This window comes from Lissotriton helveticus, chromosome 3_2, assembly GCF_964261635.1.
Source record: "Lissotriton helveticus chromosome 3_2, aLisHel1.1, whole genome shotgun sequence".
Classification (NCBI taxonomy): Eukaryota; Metazoa; Chordata; class Amphibia; order Caudata; family Salamandridae; genus Lissotriton; species Lissotriton helveticus.
This window is the reverse complement of record NC_136062.1, coordinates 396428280-396449420: the sequence shown is the minus strand read 5'-3', so window position 1 is coordinate 396449420 and position 21141 is coordinate 396428280.

Below are 21141 nucleotides of genomic sequence, written 5' to 3'. Positions count from 1 at the left end.
TACCAAACCCTGCCTGCTAGCATCAGTCTTGACAACCCCGGTAAACTATCAGCCTTTCACAAATTCACAGCAATTTACATTGGAGTAAAGTAGCTACTCTCCTGCAGTCCACATGCACCAAAACAGCAGAGTGTTTGCGGTTTACCATGCTACCACTCCCTGATTGCACTGGCACAGCAGTCACCCAGGAAGAGGTCACTGCTGTTCAGGAGGTCAAATCCGTTCCCCCACCAACTGAGAAGACGCTAGGACCAACCTGAGCTGCACAGCACCTACACCTGGGGACCAAGACCTCTTGCAGCAAACAAAGACTGAGTCCAATTTGGACTCCAGAGACACTGAGCAGCCATCGAGGGACATCAGCACCACAGAGACCCACTTCCAGAGTGGCCTAGCTGTCCTGATTTTTACACCCTCAACCGCTGAGACCTACAACCACAAGTACCTGTGATGCACCAGCTCAGCCGACCTAACCACTCTGCATCTGAGCGCCCTGGCCCTGGGATTTTAAGAATCAATTCTGCTTTCTTGCTCTCAGGCCCGCTGTGAACCAAGCCCCCTATTGGGGGCTCCCGAATCTTTCCCCAAGTCCCCCTCTGCAGCCGGTTTTGAGGTGTCCCTCCCTCTCACCTTTGGTGTAGCACGGAAAGCTACTAACCTGACCTACACCCCTGAACCTGGACGCTCCAGGACAGATAAACGATTCAGAAAAGGGGGTGGTGATGAACAGAGTGTCTGAATTAAGCAGACCACTCTTACCCAGTCCAAAGATCAGGGCTTGATCCATCACCGTTATTTATCTCACTGCCCCATCCCAGCTCAGAACCTGGCTATATGCAAATTAGTCTGTCCCTGGCCCAGTGCATCATGGGAACAGGGCAGACCAAACTACCAAGCCAATTCTTCACCAGAAAGGAGACAAGCTACCGGGGACCGGTTTCTGGCATTTCAGCCTCTTCGGCCCGGCTTGCTTGAATCCTGATGGAGCAGTGAGAAAGGGACTCATGTCTGAGTATACCCTGCCACACCTATAGTGGCCAAAAACGATTCAGAAAAGGGGGTGGTGATGAACAGAGTGTCTGAATTAAGCAGACCACTCTTACCCAGTCCAAAGATCAGGGCTTGATCCATCACCGTTATTTATCTCACTGCCCCATCCCAGCTCAGAACCTGGCTATATGCAAATTAGTCTGTCCCTGGCCCAGTGCATCATGGGAACAGGGCAGACCAAACTACCAAGCCAATTCTTCACCAGAAAGGAGACAAGCTACCGGGGACCGGTTTCTGGCATTTCAGCCTCTTCGGCCCGGCTTGCTTGAATCCTGATGGAGCAGTGAGAAAGGGACTCATGTCTGAGTATACCCTGCCACACCTATAGTGGCCAAAAACGATTCAGAAAAGGGGGTGGTGATGAACAGAGTGTCTGAATTAAGCAGACCACTCTTACCCAGTCCAAAGATCAGGGCTTGATCCATCACCGTTATTTATCTCACTGCCCCATCCCAGCTCAGAACCTGGCTATATGCAAATTAGTCTGTCCCTGGCCCAGTGCATCATGGGAACAGGGCAGACCAAACTACCAAGCCAATTCTTCACCAGAAAGGAGACAAGCTACCGGGGACCGGTTTCTGGCATTTCAGCCTCTTCAGGACAGATAAAGACTTACCGCTGTTGGTGCTTTAGACCTTGGCTCCCTACAACCACAAGTCCTGAAGGGGCCCTCCCAGGAAACCTATTACAAGTACTTGTATAACGTATATGTCTTTTTCTCCAATAGGAAAGCATTAAGTGTGATGACACATTTAAGTGGCCATTCTACTTACACGGAAAGTCAATATTTTAAAAAGTTCTTATTTGTGGACGAAGTTCTTGGTATCAACATTTATATAAAAATAAGAGTTATTTTTGTAAATTTGGCTCTGATTTGTTCTTGAGTGTGTGTCTCATTTATTTGCCTCAGTGAGTAAAACAAATGCTTAGCACTATCCTGTGATAAGCCTTTTGGCTTATCACAGAATAGTGCTAAGCATTTGTTTTACTCACTGAGGCAATGCTTGCCCACACTATTACAAAACAGAGCATCTGGTGTTTTTATTTTTGCCTCTGTAAAACAATAAAGGGCTGCCTGGACTTTCTGTACAGTATACCTCATTTTGGTACTGTATACAGAGAACCAAGGGGCATAGAACCAAGGCGGGCGATATGTGATTATTGCCGCTTTAGCGGCCGTTTTTGGCCGCTAAGCGGCGATAATTCTATTGCCCTATTAGCAAGCTGTCGCTAATAGCAGTTAGCGACAGCTTGTAGACGATAGCGAGCGGGTTGGGGCCCGCTTTGCATGTCAGCGATATTTATCGCTAATGACATGCAAAGTGGGCGTACCCAACCTGTTAGCGACTGAAAGCAGTCGCTAACGTCGCTATCGCCTATTAGCAAGGCAGGCGTAGCGATGGAAATATTAGCGCTAAGCGCGAATATCTCCAAAAACGAACGCCTGCTCAGACCAGTTCTTAGCCATTATATCCAATGGGAGTTGGATATTATGGCTAAGTCCTCATTAGCGATAATGCGTGAATATCGCTGGATTACCTGTGATATTCACGCATTTCGCCGCTAACACCGGACATTTTATTTCTGTAGAGATAAACGTTGCTAATAGCACGTTATTTCTGCGATAATATCCAGCGATGCTTGGCGTTAAAAAAATACTCGCTAAGCCCATTTAGCGATAAATATCGCTAGTTGTTGATAATATGCCCCCAGCTTCCTACATTGGTAGTTGAGCGGTGGGATAAATGACTATGCAATTGCTGATAACATTTGGTCAATAGATAACTCCACAAAGTAAATCTACAATTGACATTGGTTAGAAAAAATATTCTTTCGATTTTTTCTAAATTGTTAATTCCTACTGTCAGGGCCTTGGTTAAGATCCCCAGTCCATCTGCATTTGAATTAAAAAAGTTTCCTTGACAGTTAGACCTTTAAAAAAATGTCTGTTAGAATTATTTAGAATTTTCTAAAAAGGTCCCAACTGATTTATTAGCATGTTTGAAGCAGAGGGTACTAACCAGGAACTCATTCTAGGTCCGTACAAGAAACAAAAGTTAATCCAATTTACGGGGCCTATGTAAAGCATGGAACTTTGCCATGCCTCCTAAACCCACTAAGGGACATCTCACAGAGTTGCTTGCCGAACACGATAGATCCCTGCCCAGGGGAGAAAACCCTAATAGTACAGGGAATGAGCATGTCAGTGAAGAGGAAGATGGTAACTCTTCAGATTCACCTACTGACAGTACCCCTACTGGGAGTACTACTGATAGTACCCCAGAGGAAATAGAAGCAAGAAGACCCTGATATTAAAATAACTAGCTAATAGAATAGCCCTTGAGTTCAAACTCTTGGCCACAGAAAGAAAAGGGCTGAGATGAGTCAAAGACCCATCTCTGGTGGCAGTAAAATCATAAATAGGGAGAAGGATGAATCTTTTGACCCTGAAATCCTCAAAGGGATTGTCCCAAAATATGTAGAAGGTGATGATATCACCAAATGGTTTACAGTCTTTGTAAGGGCTTGTAAGATGAGGAAACTCAGCCAAACATATTTGGCCTTTCTACTCTGTGAGCTGTTCTGAGAAAAGTGCAGTGATAGACTCCTGATACTTAATGAAGCAGATGCTGAGTCGTATGACCACATGAAGGGAACCTTGATTGATGGCTTTGGACTAACCACTGAAGAGTCCAGGATTAAGTACAGGAAGACTCACAAAACCATGAGTTAGACCGGAGTAGATTTTATTGACTTCTCTGTAAAAACACTAGGTGGCTGGTGAAAAGAAAACAAGGTGCAGGACTACGAAGGGCTCGATAATTTGATAATGAAAGAGCACACATTAGCATACTGTACATCAGACTAGCCACATTAGCATCTATTAGATACTTCACTTTCTAATCCCAGAGAGCTGACTAAGAAAGCTAATGAATGGGTTAGGATTAGGATACCCAAAAACCATCAGGGGGAGATCACAAGAAAAGGGGCTTAGGCCCATAGAAGGGAAAATAGGGAGGTGGTAAGTCCTGCAAAGAAATTCCTTCTGTGACACAGGCTGCTAAGAAAGAGGATAGTGCATTCCACCCCAACTCTAGTGTAGTCATAGTAGTGGGGACTCTAAACTTAAAAAAGTAATAGGCTGTAGGTTCTGCTTTGATTGTCAGCAGGTTGGGCACTACAGAGTGGACACAGCTTGTCTCAAGGAAAGGGTGATTCCTGGGGTTGCCAGTGTAGCCTTTGAGGATGAATTCTTGATGAAAGTTGTGGACATGCTGGTAACTTTGATCTGGGAAGTAGGGCCAGAAGGTGTTTTGGTGAATACAGAGGAAAGCAGGCACTACCATTCCATTGAGGTGAATGGAATCCCAATAATTGCCCTGATGGATAGTTGTGCTAGTCACACCATTGTGCATGGCAGGTTAGTATCCCCAAGCCAGTATTTACCAGGAGATACCAGAAGAGTAAGGGTTGTCCCAGGGGAAGGTACTATTAGGCCTGTGGCTTATAGTATACATAGGGATAGCTGGGTCTCTTAGTTGGCAGAGGGTGGTAGTCAGTCCAGATCTACCCCTTGATTGACTCCTTGGAAATGGCCTCCAAGAGATTAGTCTGTGCCCAAAAGAGGTACCGGTACAGTGCCAGTCCTCACCCAAGGATTCTCGAGATGCTGAACCTACAGCTAGTACAAGTAGGTCTCAGAGGAAGGGCAAGAGGAAGAAAGGTAGGAAAGGTGGGCAATGTTTAGAAGAAGTTCCAGTTTACCAAGGAGATTGTGATCCAGTAAGGAAGGACTCCAAAGTTTGTGCTAGTCAAGCCCTACCTGCCCCACAAAAAGTCCTAACCAATTAAGCAATTGTTCCGTAGGAGGCTATGGCCCCTCTGCTTACAAAAGAGAGGGTGGAAGGAGGGTGTTAGTTAGAAGATGTAGCAACCCCCCCACTTTCAGCTAGCAGTAAGACCAGCCCCAGAACCCAAAGAAACCTATTTGTCAGCCCATTCACCTGTCAGTGGAGAGCTAAAGTTGTGACTCTGTATGCTGACAGCTGTCAGTAGCCTCTGCTGGGTGTTAGGAGTTGTGGCTGCCCTATTCTTATCGTGGTGGTCGGACCCCATGCCAAATACCAAGTTAGGCCAACTGACCCTGCTGGTCGTGGTGGGTTACTCAAGTTGTGGATAATGTAATGTAAGTGCCACTTATACCGCGCAGCTTCCACTCCAAGGAGTATCTTGGCGCACACCAACTCAGATGGACCGGTTGGAACGGAAAAGAGTGTCCTAATTTCTGCACACACATTACACTAGAGTCCTGCAAGAGGCGTCAGGCAGAGAGAAAATCCAAGTTTTCAGTGACTTCCTAAAAAGAACTTCTTGCGAAATAGATCGCAGGGAGAGGGGAAGTTTGTTCCAGGCTTTGGTTCCAAGTACAAAGATGGATTTGCCACCCTTCGTGACGAGTTTGAAACGGGGCAAAGTAAGCAGGTTCTGGTTTGCAGATCTCAGACAGCGTGCTGGGTAGTATCTTTTAAACCCATTTTGAAGATAGGAAGGGCCACGTTTGTGAAAAGCCCTAAAGGTGATTAAGAGAAGTTTGAATAAGACTCTTTTCCCTATTGGCAGCCAGTGTAAGATGTTCAAGGCTGCCGAGGCTGACGATTTACGAGGCAGGCGTAGTACGAGACGTGCTGCCGCGTTTTGGACCATCTGTAATTTATGATGGACGATTTTGTTTGCCCCGACATAAAGTCCATTACAGTAGTCTAGCCTGGAATTGATTAAGGCTACAGCGACAGTTTTTCTCTTTGGGTTAGCTGGGTTTTGCCCTAGCAAAGATAGGGTAGATATGGTTAGCAGAGGTAGGTACCTCTAACTCCAAGGAAAGTAGAAAAGATGAAACAGATCGAGTTCTATTTAAAATGGGTCCTTTTACTGTTGGGATAGGTCAAATTCCCAGAGGCAGTGACTTGGACAGGAGGAAGTGGGGCAGAGTAGACCATGCACCAATGAAGCCTTTTTCCTTACTCTCTTCCTCAGTGACAGCCACAGCCTTGGAGAGTCTTCCCAGTCTGTGTTTCCTGGGCTGTTGACTGGGGGGAGGGGGGGTTGTGTAAGAAACTGGGTTTGTGTTGCAGTTGTCCCCCTACTTTTTGCCCCTTTTAGCTACTAGATGCTGGTTTTCGACTCGCAGTGCACAATGGCCTGTCAACCAAACATGAGTGCCAGTGCTCTTTCCTTAAAAAAAGGTGATGTTTAATTGTAATCCAGGTTGCCTGGAATTTAGTATCCCTGTAAGTCCCTGGTAAATGAGATTTCTGGTACCTAGGGGATGTGAACTAAAGAGAGTCCCCTAGGGCTCCATCATATCTTATTCTCACCGTAGGGTCCCACACAAAAAAATACACCTAGACTGTCATTGCAGGTTGCATGACATGGCACAAACCATGTTTGAAAACATCACATTGTACACTCTGGTGTGCCATGCAAAAAGACACTGCATGGGCTATATGTAAGTCACCACTACAGGAGGCCTTGCAGCCCTAAAACAGGGTGCATATAGCATATGTGAGGACATATCTGCAGGAGCAGATATGCCCCTGTGATGTCTAGTACCCTTGCTGGCTATTCCAAATGAGCAGGCAAGCCATCTTAAGGTATGTAATGGTCACAGGTCAAAATGAATTTCCCAGCTACATAATGGCTTCACTGAAACCTATGGTGTTTGGTATCAACCACTTCGTATTCATAAGCCGACACTCATTCCAGTTTTGGATTTATCAATACCTGCACCCAAAGGGTACCTTAGAGGTGTCCACTGAAACCTACTAGTCCGCCTAGTGTGCTAGCTGACTGGCCCTGTCCAATCTTCCACCACAGATGAGTTTCTGACCCCTAGGAGGTGAGAACCCCACTCTCAGAGGTCAGAAACAATGCCTTCTCTGGCAGGAAGTGTGTACACCTCCTACAAAGAGGATGGCTAGTAAATTAGCATGTCAATGCAGGGAGCGTTGAAGTGCACACCGCCTTTGAAATGCAAGCCTGACTTCCCCCAGACCTGGAGGATGCCACCCCCTGTCCTGAGGCCCATTTGGCACAAGGACAGAGTGGGAAAGTAGATAGTCAGAAGGCGTGTTACACTCACGGGCTAGTCACACCCATAGGGTGGGCTGCCTGAAGGGAATACAAAAGAATGAATATCCATCATCTTGTGTGTGGAGAAATTAGAAACTCTGGGACAGGGTAAGGCCCACTATCCACATGAAGCGGTCATCTAGGGGGAATAGTCACCACAGGGGAATGTAGCCCATTGCCTACTACCCTTCACTCCCATTTATGCCCCTAAATTGAGTATTTAGATGGACCCTGACACCAGGAACTTAGATTCATTGGACCCAGAAGCAGAGGACAAAAAAGAGTTACGAGAACGTTAGTAGAGAAGTGTGGCTCAATGGTTAGAGCGGCAGACCCTGATACAGTGAGAAACAGACTCTTCCTGCAGCTGAGCATCTACCAAGAACCACAGTAGACTGCCAGCCCTTTGCAAATTGCCAGCAATCTGCTTTGGAGCATAGGTGCTACTCCCCTACAGCCTGCAGGCACCAAAACAGCAGAGTACGGATACTGTGCTCAGGCCCATGGTCACACAGATGCTGCAGCAGCACAGGAAAAGGTCACCATGCTCCAAAAGGTCAGATCTGTTACCCCCACAAGTCAAGTGAGAAGATGTCAGGAGCAACCAGAGACATCAGCACCGAATACCCCGGGTACCGGACCATTTGCAGCAATCAAAACCTGTTTGAGTCCAATTCAGACTCCAACCACATTGAGACCGACAACTGGAGGGACATGCAACGCACTGGTCCAGCTGACCTAATCACTGTGCACCCTAGCACCCTGGCTTGGGTTCCAGAGAACTTACTGTGCTTTCTTGCTCCTTTTGCACCTTGAGTACTGAGCTCACCATTGAGAGTTCCCAGACTTGTTCCCAAATTCCCCTCTGCAGCTGGTTTCGAAATGGCCCTCCCTCTTCTTTGGTGTAGTGCACATAGCTACCAAGCTACCAATCTGAACAGCACCTCTGCACCCAGACACTCCAGAGCAGATATAGACTTACTGCTGGTGGTGCTTTGGACCTTGGACCCCTGCCACCTTAAGTCCTGAACAGGACCCCGGGAAACATACAATAGGTACCCCTATACCCTGCATGTCTTTTTCTCCCGTAGGAAAGTATTATGTGTAAAGAAACATTTAGGTGAATATTTTACCTATCTGTAAAAGTCTATATTTTAAAAAGTACTTTCTTTTTAATGAAATTCTAGGTATAAAAATTCATATAGAAATATGAGTCGTTTTTCTAAATTAGTCTCATATTTATTCATGAGTGTGTTGAATATTTATTGCCTCTGTGAGTACAATAGATGCTTAGCACTACCCTCGGCTAAACTGCTCGTCCACACTACAACAAAGGAGAGCATTTGGAGGCAGATTTACATTTCCTGGTGCATCCCTGCAAATCAACAGGGATGCGCCAGGAAAGATGCGTGACGCAAGTTTACCCCTGCACCACCACAGATGCACTGCATTTACAATGCGGCGCATCATGGCTCTAGGATAAACAGATGCATGTTGCATCTGCCGGCGTAAGGTTGGCGCAGTGCTGGAGCTGTGTCGAAGGCGCGACGCAACTCCAGCACTGTTCAACCTGGCCTATCCTCAACATAGTGCGTCACACCTTACGCCTCCTTCAAGCAGGCGCAAGGTTTTGAAGCAGCGGTATCAGAAAAGTAACTAAGTGAAATCTTGTAGATTTCACTCAGGCACTTTTCCTAGATGTTCCTGCGACGGAACGCCCCACCCCCTGCGCCAGAATACCCACATGAAACCTGACGCAGGTTTCATATGGTGCAGGGCTTTACAACGTGACACATCTCCCTAGATGCGTCACGTTGTAAATAGGGCATAACGTGGCGCATGGTTTATGCTGCCGCTGCGTCACAGAAGTGACGCAGAGGCGGCTTAAATGTGGCATAAGGGGCTTGTAAATCTACCCCTTGGTATTTTCATTTTTGCCGTTGTAAACCAATAGGGCTGCCTGGACTCTGCACAGTGTACTTCATTTTGAACACTATATAGAGAGCTATCTTTCTACACATTTGCAAAGACAGACTCGACATAAAAGACCCACTATCCACTGAGGAATCTCAAAACTTCTCTATCACTCCCAGCTCATACCTAAAAGAAGATTTGACAGTTCAATGAAGAACTAAGCAGTAATTCTGTGCCACACATTAAGGTGACACACAAATATGCCATAGCAACTTGAACACTGAAATACACATGTCCCAATAACATTTGAAGTCTCACTGTGGCGTGGAACAAGAACCTGTTATGGCAAGCTGACAAAACAAATAAACTTTATCTCTCAGCCTCAATTAAACTGAAGAGAAACGAGAGAGAAGGCAAGCCTTATCAGTAAATGAGGTTTGCTTTCACCAGGATGAGTCACTAGGGGGCATATTTATCAAAATATCATCCAACGCAGTGCAGAAAGCCACCATGCTGTGCTGCGTGATAGGGAAAGGGCACAAATAACATTATACGGCACAATCTTGTATTATCCCTGCACTGGCACACAAAGTGCTGCCTAATGCCAATGCAGGCACCCTTGCACCATGGTGCAAGGGTGCCTAAGCTGTAAGCAGCATTGTTTTTGCGCAGGAAGGGACACCTTCCTGCATATAGACAATCCTATGAGACATTTTTCTCTCTAGGTGTGTGCTGCAGAATGCAATACTTGTAGAAAGAGGAAACAACAAGGAGAAATAAAGAGATTTCTCCTAAATACGCCTCACCTGGGGAGGCGCAGCTATTTGACATTCCCAGGTCTACTAATAATGGTAACTCTCGGAAAGCACCAAAATCCATGGGTGTATGCATGGGAACACCCTTGCTCCTCCCATGGAATGCCACCCTGGGGCAGAGCGACCGAACGCAGCAATTTGCACTGCGTTGTGTTACTACAAATTTATGAAGACACTCAGGGCCACAGAAGGTAGCATTGCATGACTTGATACAACTTACTTAGTAGCTGTGTCACCTTTACACCCCATTGCATAGCGCAAGGGCAGTGCAACTTCTTGATACATAGGCCCCTAGATCTAAAATCACACTTTGCATGCTCTCCAGCCTACCACGTAAACACTTTCTAAAAAGGAGTTTTGATGCACATTCTGCAAAAGTACTGAATTTCTGAGTAATTAGCCAGCTCAGAAATAGAACTACTCTTTTTGGCAGCATTATTACAGGAATGGAAAAGGAAACTATATAATTTCACCCAGCAGCTTATTGGACAATGCTGGTCCACAAAACCAGAATGTAGCACATTGCCATCTCACAACTAGTCTGCATCTCTAACTTTACCTTCTAATCATGACTGGCATACAAAGAGCAGCATCTTTCTTAGCTCTAGATGGCACTGCTGTATGGCAAGATGGGTCCTGAACTTATTAAAGATCAAATTCACAGAACACTCCCACACTTGCCCTAAACCTGGTCCATCTTCCTTTTCTGTACGAGCCGGATGTCAAAGGATACTGGACATCGACTTTCACAGGAACAGAAGCACTGTCCTCAGTCCACACCGTCACTACAAATGACCTAGTAGACTTAGGTCTCTTACAATAACAGGGAAGACAAGGGCAGTGGATAAGAGAGAGCCAACCTCAGCTGCAGATGGCTCTTCACTACTGGAATCTCTTCTAGCAGTTCTCAAGTATTGAATGATTCTTCAAAGATTACAAACAATATTACTACATTCTAAAACCCTGTCAACTGCTACTGATCTTTTGTTAAAGTTACTTGTAATTCAAACTTCTAGTGTTATTTACCTGCAATCTTAATTGAGAAAGCTACTCTCTCATGCAATTTTATTTCTATAGAAATCTTCTCTCATGTTAGCATTAACTTTCTCGCCTTCTTATAATGTTTCACACTTTTATAGGTTTGTTTTTGCTCTATTTCTTGATTAATAAACTGGACCAATTGCTTAGCTGATCTATATATATCTAGCTCCAATACCCTTATTTAAAAAGTGAAACCAGCACCCAGGAAAGACGTTCTTCCCGGGTTTATTCACAAACAAACAGACGCGTTTCGGCGATGTCTTCCTCTGGGTTCACCGACACGCCGTGAGGCCGCCATTTTTATACACATTACACTTCAGTGTCGAAATGAAAGAGGGACTTCCTCAGCATCACCAATATGAGCGCCATTTTGTAGTGTGCATTTGTATTATCAAAAACAATCAATTCATTGATCTACATCGTTTCTACATATTCGCTCATCTTTAAAATTCTTTGTATATACATTCATTGCCATATTGTACCCCATTTTCGAAATTGGCATATAAACCGTTTTCGTATACATTGGCATTCATATTTGCTATTTATACAATCCGTGCCGCATATCACTACAAACAATTGTTGTCTAAGTTCAAAAACCTTTCCGTCCTGCCGTGAATCGGCCTATTCGGAAGAGCAAAACTGGAGCACACACGATATTCGTACAAGCGCCATATTATAATGTGCAACTCTCAGCCCGCACTTACATTACTTTCTTTGACTTCCAAGAAACTGACATATTTTTTGCCAATGGTAATGCCGTATAGTTCATGATGCCGTGGATCGGCTTGGGTCCCTTTACTTTACATTTCGACAATTCTTATTTCCTTTTAATACACATTCAACATTTTCATCACATTTTCATCACATTTCTTGTGTTCTTTTTCTCATTCTTATAATCTCAAAGAAGTGAATTGAATCCTATAATTAATTCTAAATTATTCATCAACTTCAAAATCCACTTTAGCACAATTTCAGATGGGGAACATCGTTTACAACGCGGTGAAAACACCACGATGCCTTTACGATGCCATTACAACGCAAGTCGTTACTTCGACTTGCGCTGGAAGGCGCTGTTGTATAAGGAATATTGCAATTTTATATTCCAACACCTTCCCTACTGTTACGTGGACTGGTGTTGGAATATAAAATTATAATATTCCACAATCCACGCCCTACAACGCAAGTCGTTGTAACGACTTGCGTTGTAATGGCAGCGTTGTCATGTACCACGATCTTAAAGATCGCGTTGTACTGACATACATCCATTTCAGATATTAAAATCTGTTACTGAACGATTTCATACTTGTAAGTCATTATATTCAGACACCCTTAAGCAATGCTAATTCCTCCCCGCTGTTTAATCCATTGGGGTACTTGGTTTGACAATCCACAATGTACCGTGATTCCAACCTTCGTAACTTTCTTAGTCTATCTCCCCCCCTAATGCTTTCCGGTACATGATCAAGACCGTAAAACTATAGCAAGTCTCCAGTACTAGCATGTCTTTCTGTAAAATGTAATGGATATGCCCCGTCATTCTTGACTATCGCCCTTTGATGCTCTAAAATTCTTATTTTTAATGGGTGTATTGTACTGCAAATGTAACATAGTCCGCACGGGCATGTTATACAGTATACCGCATAGGGGGTAGTACAAGTTAAGAATTTCGTGATTGGTTTTCTCAGCTTTATACCAGGAATGTTATAATGTAAAACCCTTTTGCTGTTAGAACAGTCCTTACATTTAACGCACGGGTAAAACCCTTTCATCTCTCTAAGGGTACCTGACCTTTGGGATTCTTTCGCCAAATGACTCCTCACCAACTTGTCTTTTAGTGATCTTGCTTTCTTAAATGTTACTAACGGGTACTTTGGGATATCTTCGCTGATAACATTATCTATTTTCAACATATGCCAATTCTTTTTAAGCATGTGTTTGAGATGGTTAGCTTCTGCAGAGTATGGTGTAACCATCCTAAACTTCCCTTCATTAGTTTTCCTACGTTCTTCATACTTTTCTGATTTGGATTGAAGGAGATGTTGTCTGGGAATGCCTCTTACTTTCTTCAAGGTATTCTCTCACAGTATGTGATCATACCCTCTCTGTGAGAATCTCTCTATAACCCTTTGGCAGCCTTCTCAAAATCACAGGGGCGTAAACTGTTCCATTTTAGTCGCAAAAGTTCTCCATAGGAGATACTTTGCACCAATTTTGGCGGATGGTTGCTTGTTGCAAAAAGAATTGAATTCCCTGCCGTTGATTTATGGTATAATGCTGTGTGTATCTGCCCATCAGCAATGAACACCCTCAGATCCAGGTAGTCAACTACCAATGGACTCACTGTGCCTGAAAAGTACAAGTTCACGTCATTCCTGTTCAAGTCTCTTATGAAACCGTGCGCAGTTTCTGTGCTGCCCTGCCATACTATGAACAGCTCATCTATATAACGATATCACTGGATAGCTTTGCCTGTCTCATTACCGATGGTGTGGGTTCTGGGCACCTGCTCCTCCCACCAGCCTACGAACAAGTTCGCATAGCTGGGGGCGAAGCAGGTGCCCATTGATGTCCTGGAGACCTGTTTGTAATATTTATATTCAAACAAGAAAACATTGTTAGTAAGGCAACATCTGATAAATTCCAATTACATAGCATTGTGCTCAGCGAATCGCAATTGTCTTTTATTCAAATAGTATTGCACTGCCCTCAGGCCTTTTTCATGATTAATACTAGTGTACAGGCTTGTGATGTCCAATACCATCAATTGGTAAGTATTGTCCCAAGAAATTTCAGAAATGTTACCTTGGAGTCACGGTATATTGTGGATTGTCAAACCAAGTACCCCAATGGATTAAACAGCGGGGAGCAATTAGCATCGCATTTGGGGGTCTGAATATAGTGAAATCATTCAGTAACAGATTTTAATATCTGAAATTGTGCTAAAGTGGATTTTGAAGTTGATGAATAATTTAGAATTCATTATAGGATTCAATTCACTTCTTTGAGGTTATAAGAATGAGAAAAAGAACACACAAAATGTGATGAAAATGTTGAATGTGTATTAAAAGGAAATAAGAATTGTCAAAATGTAAAGTAAAGGGACCCAAGCCGATCCACTGCATCATGAACTATACGGCATTACCATTGGCAAAAAATAAAAATTTTGGTTTGTTGTAAGACAAAGAAAGTAATGTAAGTGCCGGCTGAGAGTTGCACATTATAATATGGCACTTGCACAAATATTTTGCATGCTCCAGTTTTTGCTCTTCCGAACTGGCCAATTCATGGCAGGACGGAATGGTTTTTGAACTTAGACAACAATTGTTGTAGTGATATGGGGCACAGATTGTATAAATAGCAAATATGAATGCCAATGTATACGAAAACGGTTTATATGCCAATTTCGAAAATGTGGTACAATATGGCAATGAATGTATATACAAAGAATTTTAAAGATGAGCGAATATGTAGAAACGATGTAGATCAATGAATTGGTTGAATTGATATTACGATTGCACACTACAAAATGGCGCTCATATTGGTGATGCTGAGGAAAGTGTAATGTGTATAAAAATGGCGGCCTCCCGGCGTGTTGGTAAACACCGATGAAGGCATTGCCGAAACGCGTCTGTTTGATTGTGAATAAACCCTGGAAGAACGTCTCTTGTGAGTGCTGGTTTCTCTTTTTAAATAAGGGGATTGGAGCTAGTTATATTGTGGCGTGCACGGCCACTTCCATGCACCCACCTGTGAGTGATCTTGCAACGAGTGCATTCTTGAGCTTGGGAAAATATATATATATATATATATATATATATATATATATATATATATATATATATATATATATATATATGTATATATATATACACATATATTACACATATATATATTGTTAGGAAATTCTTTAATTCTTTATATCTCTAACTTATTTTGCTTCTAAATAAAATAAATCTAAAGTCCTGTATAGTTTCTGTATTTTAGTTCTCTTCTCCTTGAGTTTTGTTCCTTTTTTTTTGTTCCTTTTGGGATCAAGAATCACTTGACTACTTTAAATGCATTTGAGTTCACTCGTAGTTATTTTCTGTCGATAAAATTCCAGAATTATACTCCTTGCTTTAACAATGGAAAGTCTTACCGATGACTTAAGATATTGCTTTGACTTCTTCTCCAGCAGCTAGTCTTGGAAATAATTTACTGACTCTGGTGCCGATCACTCAGCTTGGCTTCAAACTTGCTCACCTCTCATACACTTTGCTTGACTGCTGAAATGTTCTCCTCTGCTCATGCGGCTTGTAGCACTGAACTCTTCACCTTCGACGATACAGAGGCTGGTCATCCACATTATAGGACCTGAAACACTCAGGGGCAGATTTACAATAACTGGCGCATCCCTGCATATCAGCAGGGATGCACCAGTTATTGTGCGCCAAGGCTCCTCCACCATGGGGCAAAAGCTGCACAGATGCGTGATGCATCTGTGTCCTAAAGGCAGCGCATTGCTGGAGTTGCGTCGCTAGCGCAACGCATCTCCAGCAATGCTCTGGGGGGCACTCTCTTTACAATGCTGCATCAATCCTTACGCCTGCTAAAAGCAGGCGCAGGGTTATGATGCAGCATGGGCTCAAAAGTGACTGAGTGAAATCTTGTAGATTTCACTCAGCCACTTTTAGAAGGCGTTCCTGTACCGGAACGCCCCCCTCCCTGCTCAGGAACGCATACTTCTGGTGCAGGGCTTTACAACGTGACGCACCTCCCAGATGCATCATGTTGTAAATACCCTGCAGTATGGCGCCTCCTTTGCGCCGCCAATGCGTCACAAAAGTGACGCAACAGCGGCGTAAAAGAGGTGCAAGGGGCTCGTAAATATGCCCCTCAATATTTCTAAGAAGCTGTGAAATGAAGTTACGCTTCTGACATTTCATAACTGAACACAGACCCAAGGAAGAAAAACAACTAGACCATTACACGCCAATCCTCGGTACTACGGCGGCCATGAAGGATTTTCTTAACCCATGGTAACTTTTGCAAGATGACTCCAGGTAGCAGGTAACAACGTTTTGTCCACAGTGGGTACTTGTACATCCTGTGTACTCTCACAAGACTACTTATCTGAGGGTTCCTGACACCAGATCAATAACACATCTCTGTTACATGTGAAAGAGATCCCCACCACTGCTATTATCTAATGTTTGCACATCCTCTTATAGGAATCAATAGAGAAAATCCTCTAAAACCGTTTTACTATATACTAAATACAACAGTGCTGCTTCACAAGTATGAAATACACAGGTTTTCTACACTGAAATATTTAAGTAAAGTACCCATGACCTATACAAGCCACCACCCTAAATTCATTTTTAAGCTTCATGCTCATGGATTCCTACATACTCTAATAAGTGCTACACAAAACAGAAGTGAGTGTAGTATATAGCTCACCAGTCTCAATAAACTTCTCCAGAGTCGTTCTCTATCATTGACTATGTGAACTAGTGAGTTCACTGACAACCTCTCAAATAACTGATCCCCCGTGCACCTCTGGACGCCTAAAGCCCAATTCAAAACCTCCTCACTATAATCAGATTACTCGAACATGAAATGAAGTACAGAGAACCTAACTCACATCTCAACTACCATAATTCTTATTTGAATATTGGAATGTTGAGGCTCCATTCAAAACAATGGAGTGCTCTGGGATTCTAGTAGTCAGTGGAAGCCCTGAGCAACAACATTCTAATGTTTTCCGTTCACAGCTTTTGCTGTGAACAAAGGCCTAATGGAGCAGGATTACAACACGCCTCAGGCTTTGCAAGGCCTTTGTTCTACTAATAAGAACATTTTACCCTCTAGGGCCTGAATGTTCTAATAGCCTTAGATTCCTCCCTAGTGGGCTATACCGGCCATTAAAGGCCTGCTTCATTGTTAAAGGCCCTCGCCTTTGGCTCAGGACTTTAACGTTGGAGTGGGTCTTTAATTGTGTGTGTGGGGTATTGTGTGGGATTGGTTTAAGTCATTCCTGGACTCTAAAGACCAATCGGTATGGCTCGACTCCTTTTCTTCTGAGGTTAGGATAGTTAACCAAGGGGCACTAGAGGGTTCCTCATTAAGCTCTACCCTCTTTAACATCTTTATGTATCCCCTCTGGCCTCTGTGGTTGAGCTGTTTACATGGAAAAACATTTGCTCTTTGCCTTTGATGGTACACATGCCTCAATTACAACATCTGTCACTGACTGCATGCAATCTGTTTTTGATTGGTATAAGGGTAGTCAACTCACATGTAACTCTGAGAGGGCAGAAATGATCCCATTTGTGTCACGTGTCTAACTGATAGGAAAATCTCTGGCCTAGAACATTGCCAGCCCTGCCCCCTCCATCTTCAGTGGCTAAAAACATAGGGCTGAGCTGGACATTATCCTCCACATGCGACTGCAGATATCGATGGTGTTGGGCCAATGTTTAGTTATGCTCAACACTCTGACAAAATCTCTCCTCCTCTTTCCTCTGGAACCTAGTAGAATCATTATTCAAGTACTGATCACCTCGTGCCTTGACTACGCTATCACCCTCTATTTAAGATATGCGGAGGCTCTGGTGAATCGCCTGCAGGTATTTCCAAAATGTGGCAGCTAGGCTTCTCTTGCATTTATCTGGGATTTCGTCCATCTCGTCGGCCCTGAAAGCCATCCATTATCTGCCCGTCAGGAAGCATATCCTATTTATGGCCCTGGTTTATAGGATAGTGTTTCTATCTAGCACTGACTATCTGGCAAAGAGATTTGTCCAGTATCTCCCCACCAGAGCACTGTATTCTGCCTCTGCCTCACTTCTGTCGACTCCTCGCTTTAAGCGTGTTTGAAGGGATAGTAAAGCCTTCTCTTTTCAGGTGGTTAAAGCATGGAACTAGCTCTCACATGAATAGCATTTGACACCTCTTGAGACAATATTCCGCAGAAAACTAAAAACTTAGCTTTTCTCTGTGACGCAGTAGGGCCTGTTTTTTTTTGGGCATACACCTTCTGGCTTTACCCTTTATTTTTGTGATCTGGGGGATGCATGGTGATGAACAATAGCTGACACTGTATTCCCCGTAGGTTTAGAGGCAGATGCAGTTGAGGAAGGGGTAGGAACAATACAGGGGGAAGTAGATGGAGGTGGTTGGACTGTAGATGACATAATTTGTGGTGCCTTGTTAGATGCTAAACTGGCTACATTGATAGTACCTTTATAGGCTACAAGATCCTTTTTAACCAATGCATTCTCAATTTTGGACAGTCTACACTCCACTTCCATTAACCTCTCCAAAATAGATGCAGAGTAAGATTTAATCAGGTTCTCAATATCAGGTAGGGACACGGGACCCTTGTTCTCAATATGAACACTAGCAATCGCACTAGTGTCCATACTGTCCTCCTTGTCTGCAGATGTATTAGGTAGGACTGAGGATGTAGATATGGTGTGGATCCCCTCTAAATCTGATTGTGCAACACAGGGATTCTTGGCAGCCATGGCCACTTTTTTGCCAAAATCAGAACAGCTCAATTTAGGTTGCAACGGATCCCACCTTTTCTGCCGTTTTTTATTCGGCGGCGGACCATAGATTTTCCCAGTGAGTGGCAATGTTTTGGCCTTATTACGAGCTGCGTGCAATTGTGACAGAACGTCTCCCTTTGGTGTCGTTGAACTACTTGCAAGTGGTGTTACAGGCAAGCCAATCGTGTCTGACCTAGATACAGTATCTGGTGAGAGTACAACCATATTTGCTTCCGGGAGTTGACAATCCAATATAGGAGTCGACTCATTGACTATTGTGCCGGTGACAGTATCAGGAGATCCAATCACGGGAGTTAAAAGTAGTGAAACAGACCCATTCTTTATACTTTCCACGGAACGGCGTCGATCTGCCCGCCGCTCCGCCAAGACAATCTCCCTAGCAATATCAGGTGATGATTTAGGAAAATAATTATCCAAAGTCCCATTAAGCAACAAACCCTGTTTATCCTGCATGGGTTGCTCAATGTTAGTGGTGGCCATCTATAGGTGATAGGAAAAAATGGCAAGGAAATCAGCGGTGATGATACGAAATTTTTCGGTTACAGTCAATACCTGTAGACAAATGGATATGCCCAGTCCAGTCTCCTCGGTTCTCGGAGGGTCTCAGAGGGTCCGCCCTTAGTCCGGGCTTTGTCCCGGGATTCATCCCGCACACGCGTCCCGCTAACGCGTTATGTTACCTGGTCTTATACGGGACTTTTAAATTAAGGGGCGGAGACGCGGGAAGAGGCGGCAGGTGTGCTCGATGGCTCACGCACAGCCTGGTGGGCCTCGCAGTCCCGTCCTCCTGTGACAGCTGGTCTCTCTCCCAACACGGTTGCTGATACCAGGGCTCCAAACAGCTATTCCAAACACAGCGTCCAAGACTCCAATGCGAGTGGCTCCCGCGGAGCGGGGGCCGCGAGGAGTTTTCAAAGCGTTCAGAGCAGGGGGGCGGAGACGCGGGAAGAGGCGGCAGGTGTGCTCGATGGCTCACGCACAGCCTGGTGGGCCTCGCAGTCCCGTCCTCCTGTGACAGCTGGTCTCTCTCCCAACACGGTTGCTGATACCAGGGCTCCAAACAGCTATTCCAAACACAGCGTCCAAGACTCCAATGCGAGCGGCACCCGCAGAGCGAGGGCCGCGAGGAGTTTTCAAAGCGTTCAGAGCAGGGGGGCGGAGACGCGGGAAGAGGCGGCAGGTGTGCTCGATGGCTCACGCACAGCCTGGTGGGCCTCGCAGTCCCGTCCTCCTGTGACAGCTGGTCTCTCTCCCAACACGGTTGCTGATACCAGGGCTCCAAACAGCTATTCCATTCCAAACACAGCGTCCAAGACTCCAATGCGAGCGGCTCCCGCGGAGCGGGGGCCGCGAGGAGTTTTCAAAGCGTTCAGAGCAGGGGGGCGGAGACGCGGGAAGAGGCGGCAGGTGTGCTCGATGGCTCACGCACAGCCTGGTGGGCCTCGCAGTCCCGTCCTCCTGTGACAGCTGGTCTCTCTCCCAACACGGTTGCTGATACCAGGGCTCCAAACAGCTATTCCAAACACAGCGTCCAAGACTCCAATGCGAGCGGCTCCCGCGGAGCGGGGGCCGCGAGGAGTTTTCAAAGCGTTCAGAGCAGGGGGGCGGAGACGCGGGAAGAGGCGGCAGGTGTGCTCGATGGCTCACGCACAGCCTGGTGGGCCTCGCAGTCCCGTCCTCCTGTGACAGCTGGTCTCTCTCCCAACACGGTTGCTGATACCAGGGCTCCAAACAGCTATTCCAAACACAGCGTCCAAGACTCCAATGCGAGCGGCTCCCGCGGAGCGGGGGCCGCGAGGAGTTTTCAAAGCATTCAGAGCAGGGGGGCGGAGACGCGGGAAGAGGCGGCAGGTGTGCTCGATGGCTCACGCACAGCCTGGTGGGCCTCGCAGTCCCGTCCTCCTGTGACAGCTGGTCTCTCTCCCAACACGGTTGCTGATACCAGGGCTCCAAACAGCTATTCCAAACACAGCGTCCAAGACTCCAATGCGAGCGGCTCCCGCGGAGCGGGGGCCGCGAGGAGTTTTCAAAGCGTTCAGAGCAGGGGGGCGGAGACGCGGGAAGAGGCGGCAGGTGTGCTCGATGGCTCACGCACAGCCTGGTGGGCCTCGCAGTCCCGTCCTCCTGTGACAGCTGGTCTCTCTCCCAACACGGTTGCTGATACCAGGGCTCCAAACAGCTATTCCAAACACAGCGTCCAAGACTCCAATGCGAGCGGCAACATCCCCAAATGACTCACATATTATGCTGATTCATAGGCCCTATATATTGTAGTGTCTACAGGGTAGACTTGTTAGTTATCTGAGAACTTGAAGGTTGGCTGAAGGGATGTTAGTGAGCAAAACGTTAGATACTTGGTGGCTCCCCTACCTGTCAGTTCAGGAATGATGTAATTCCAAATCAAATCCTTAAACCTCTGAAATTTACCAGTTATTGTCTGCTACACAAACGATAACTCTAGTCTCTGCCATGAAAACCAAAACTCACTCCCCAAATAAACTGTCCATAAGCTGCCAATAGTTATACCAATATAGAATTGTACCTAACAGAACAGTATTATAAAATAATAACATTTCTAAACCAATTAAATATATTGTATTTATAGTTATGTATTCGATAATGTCAATGTTAAGCTAATA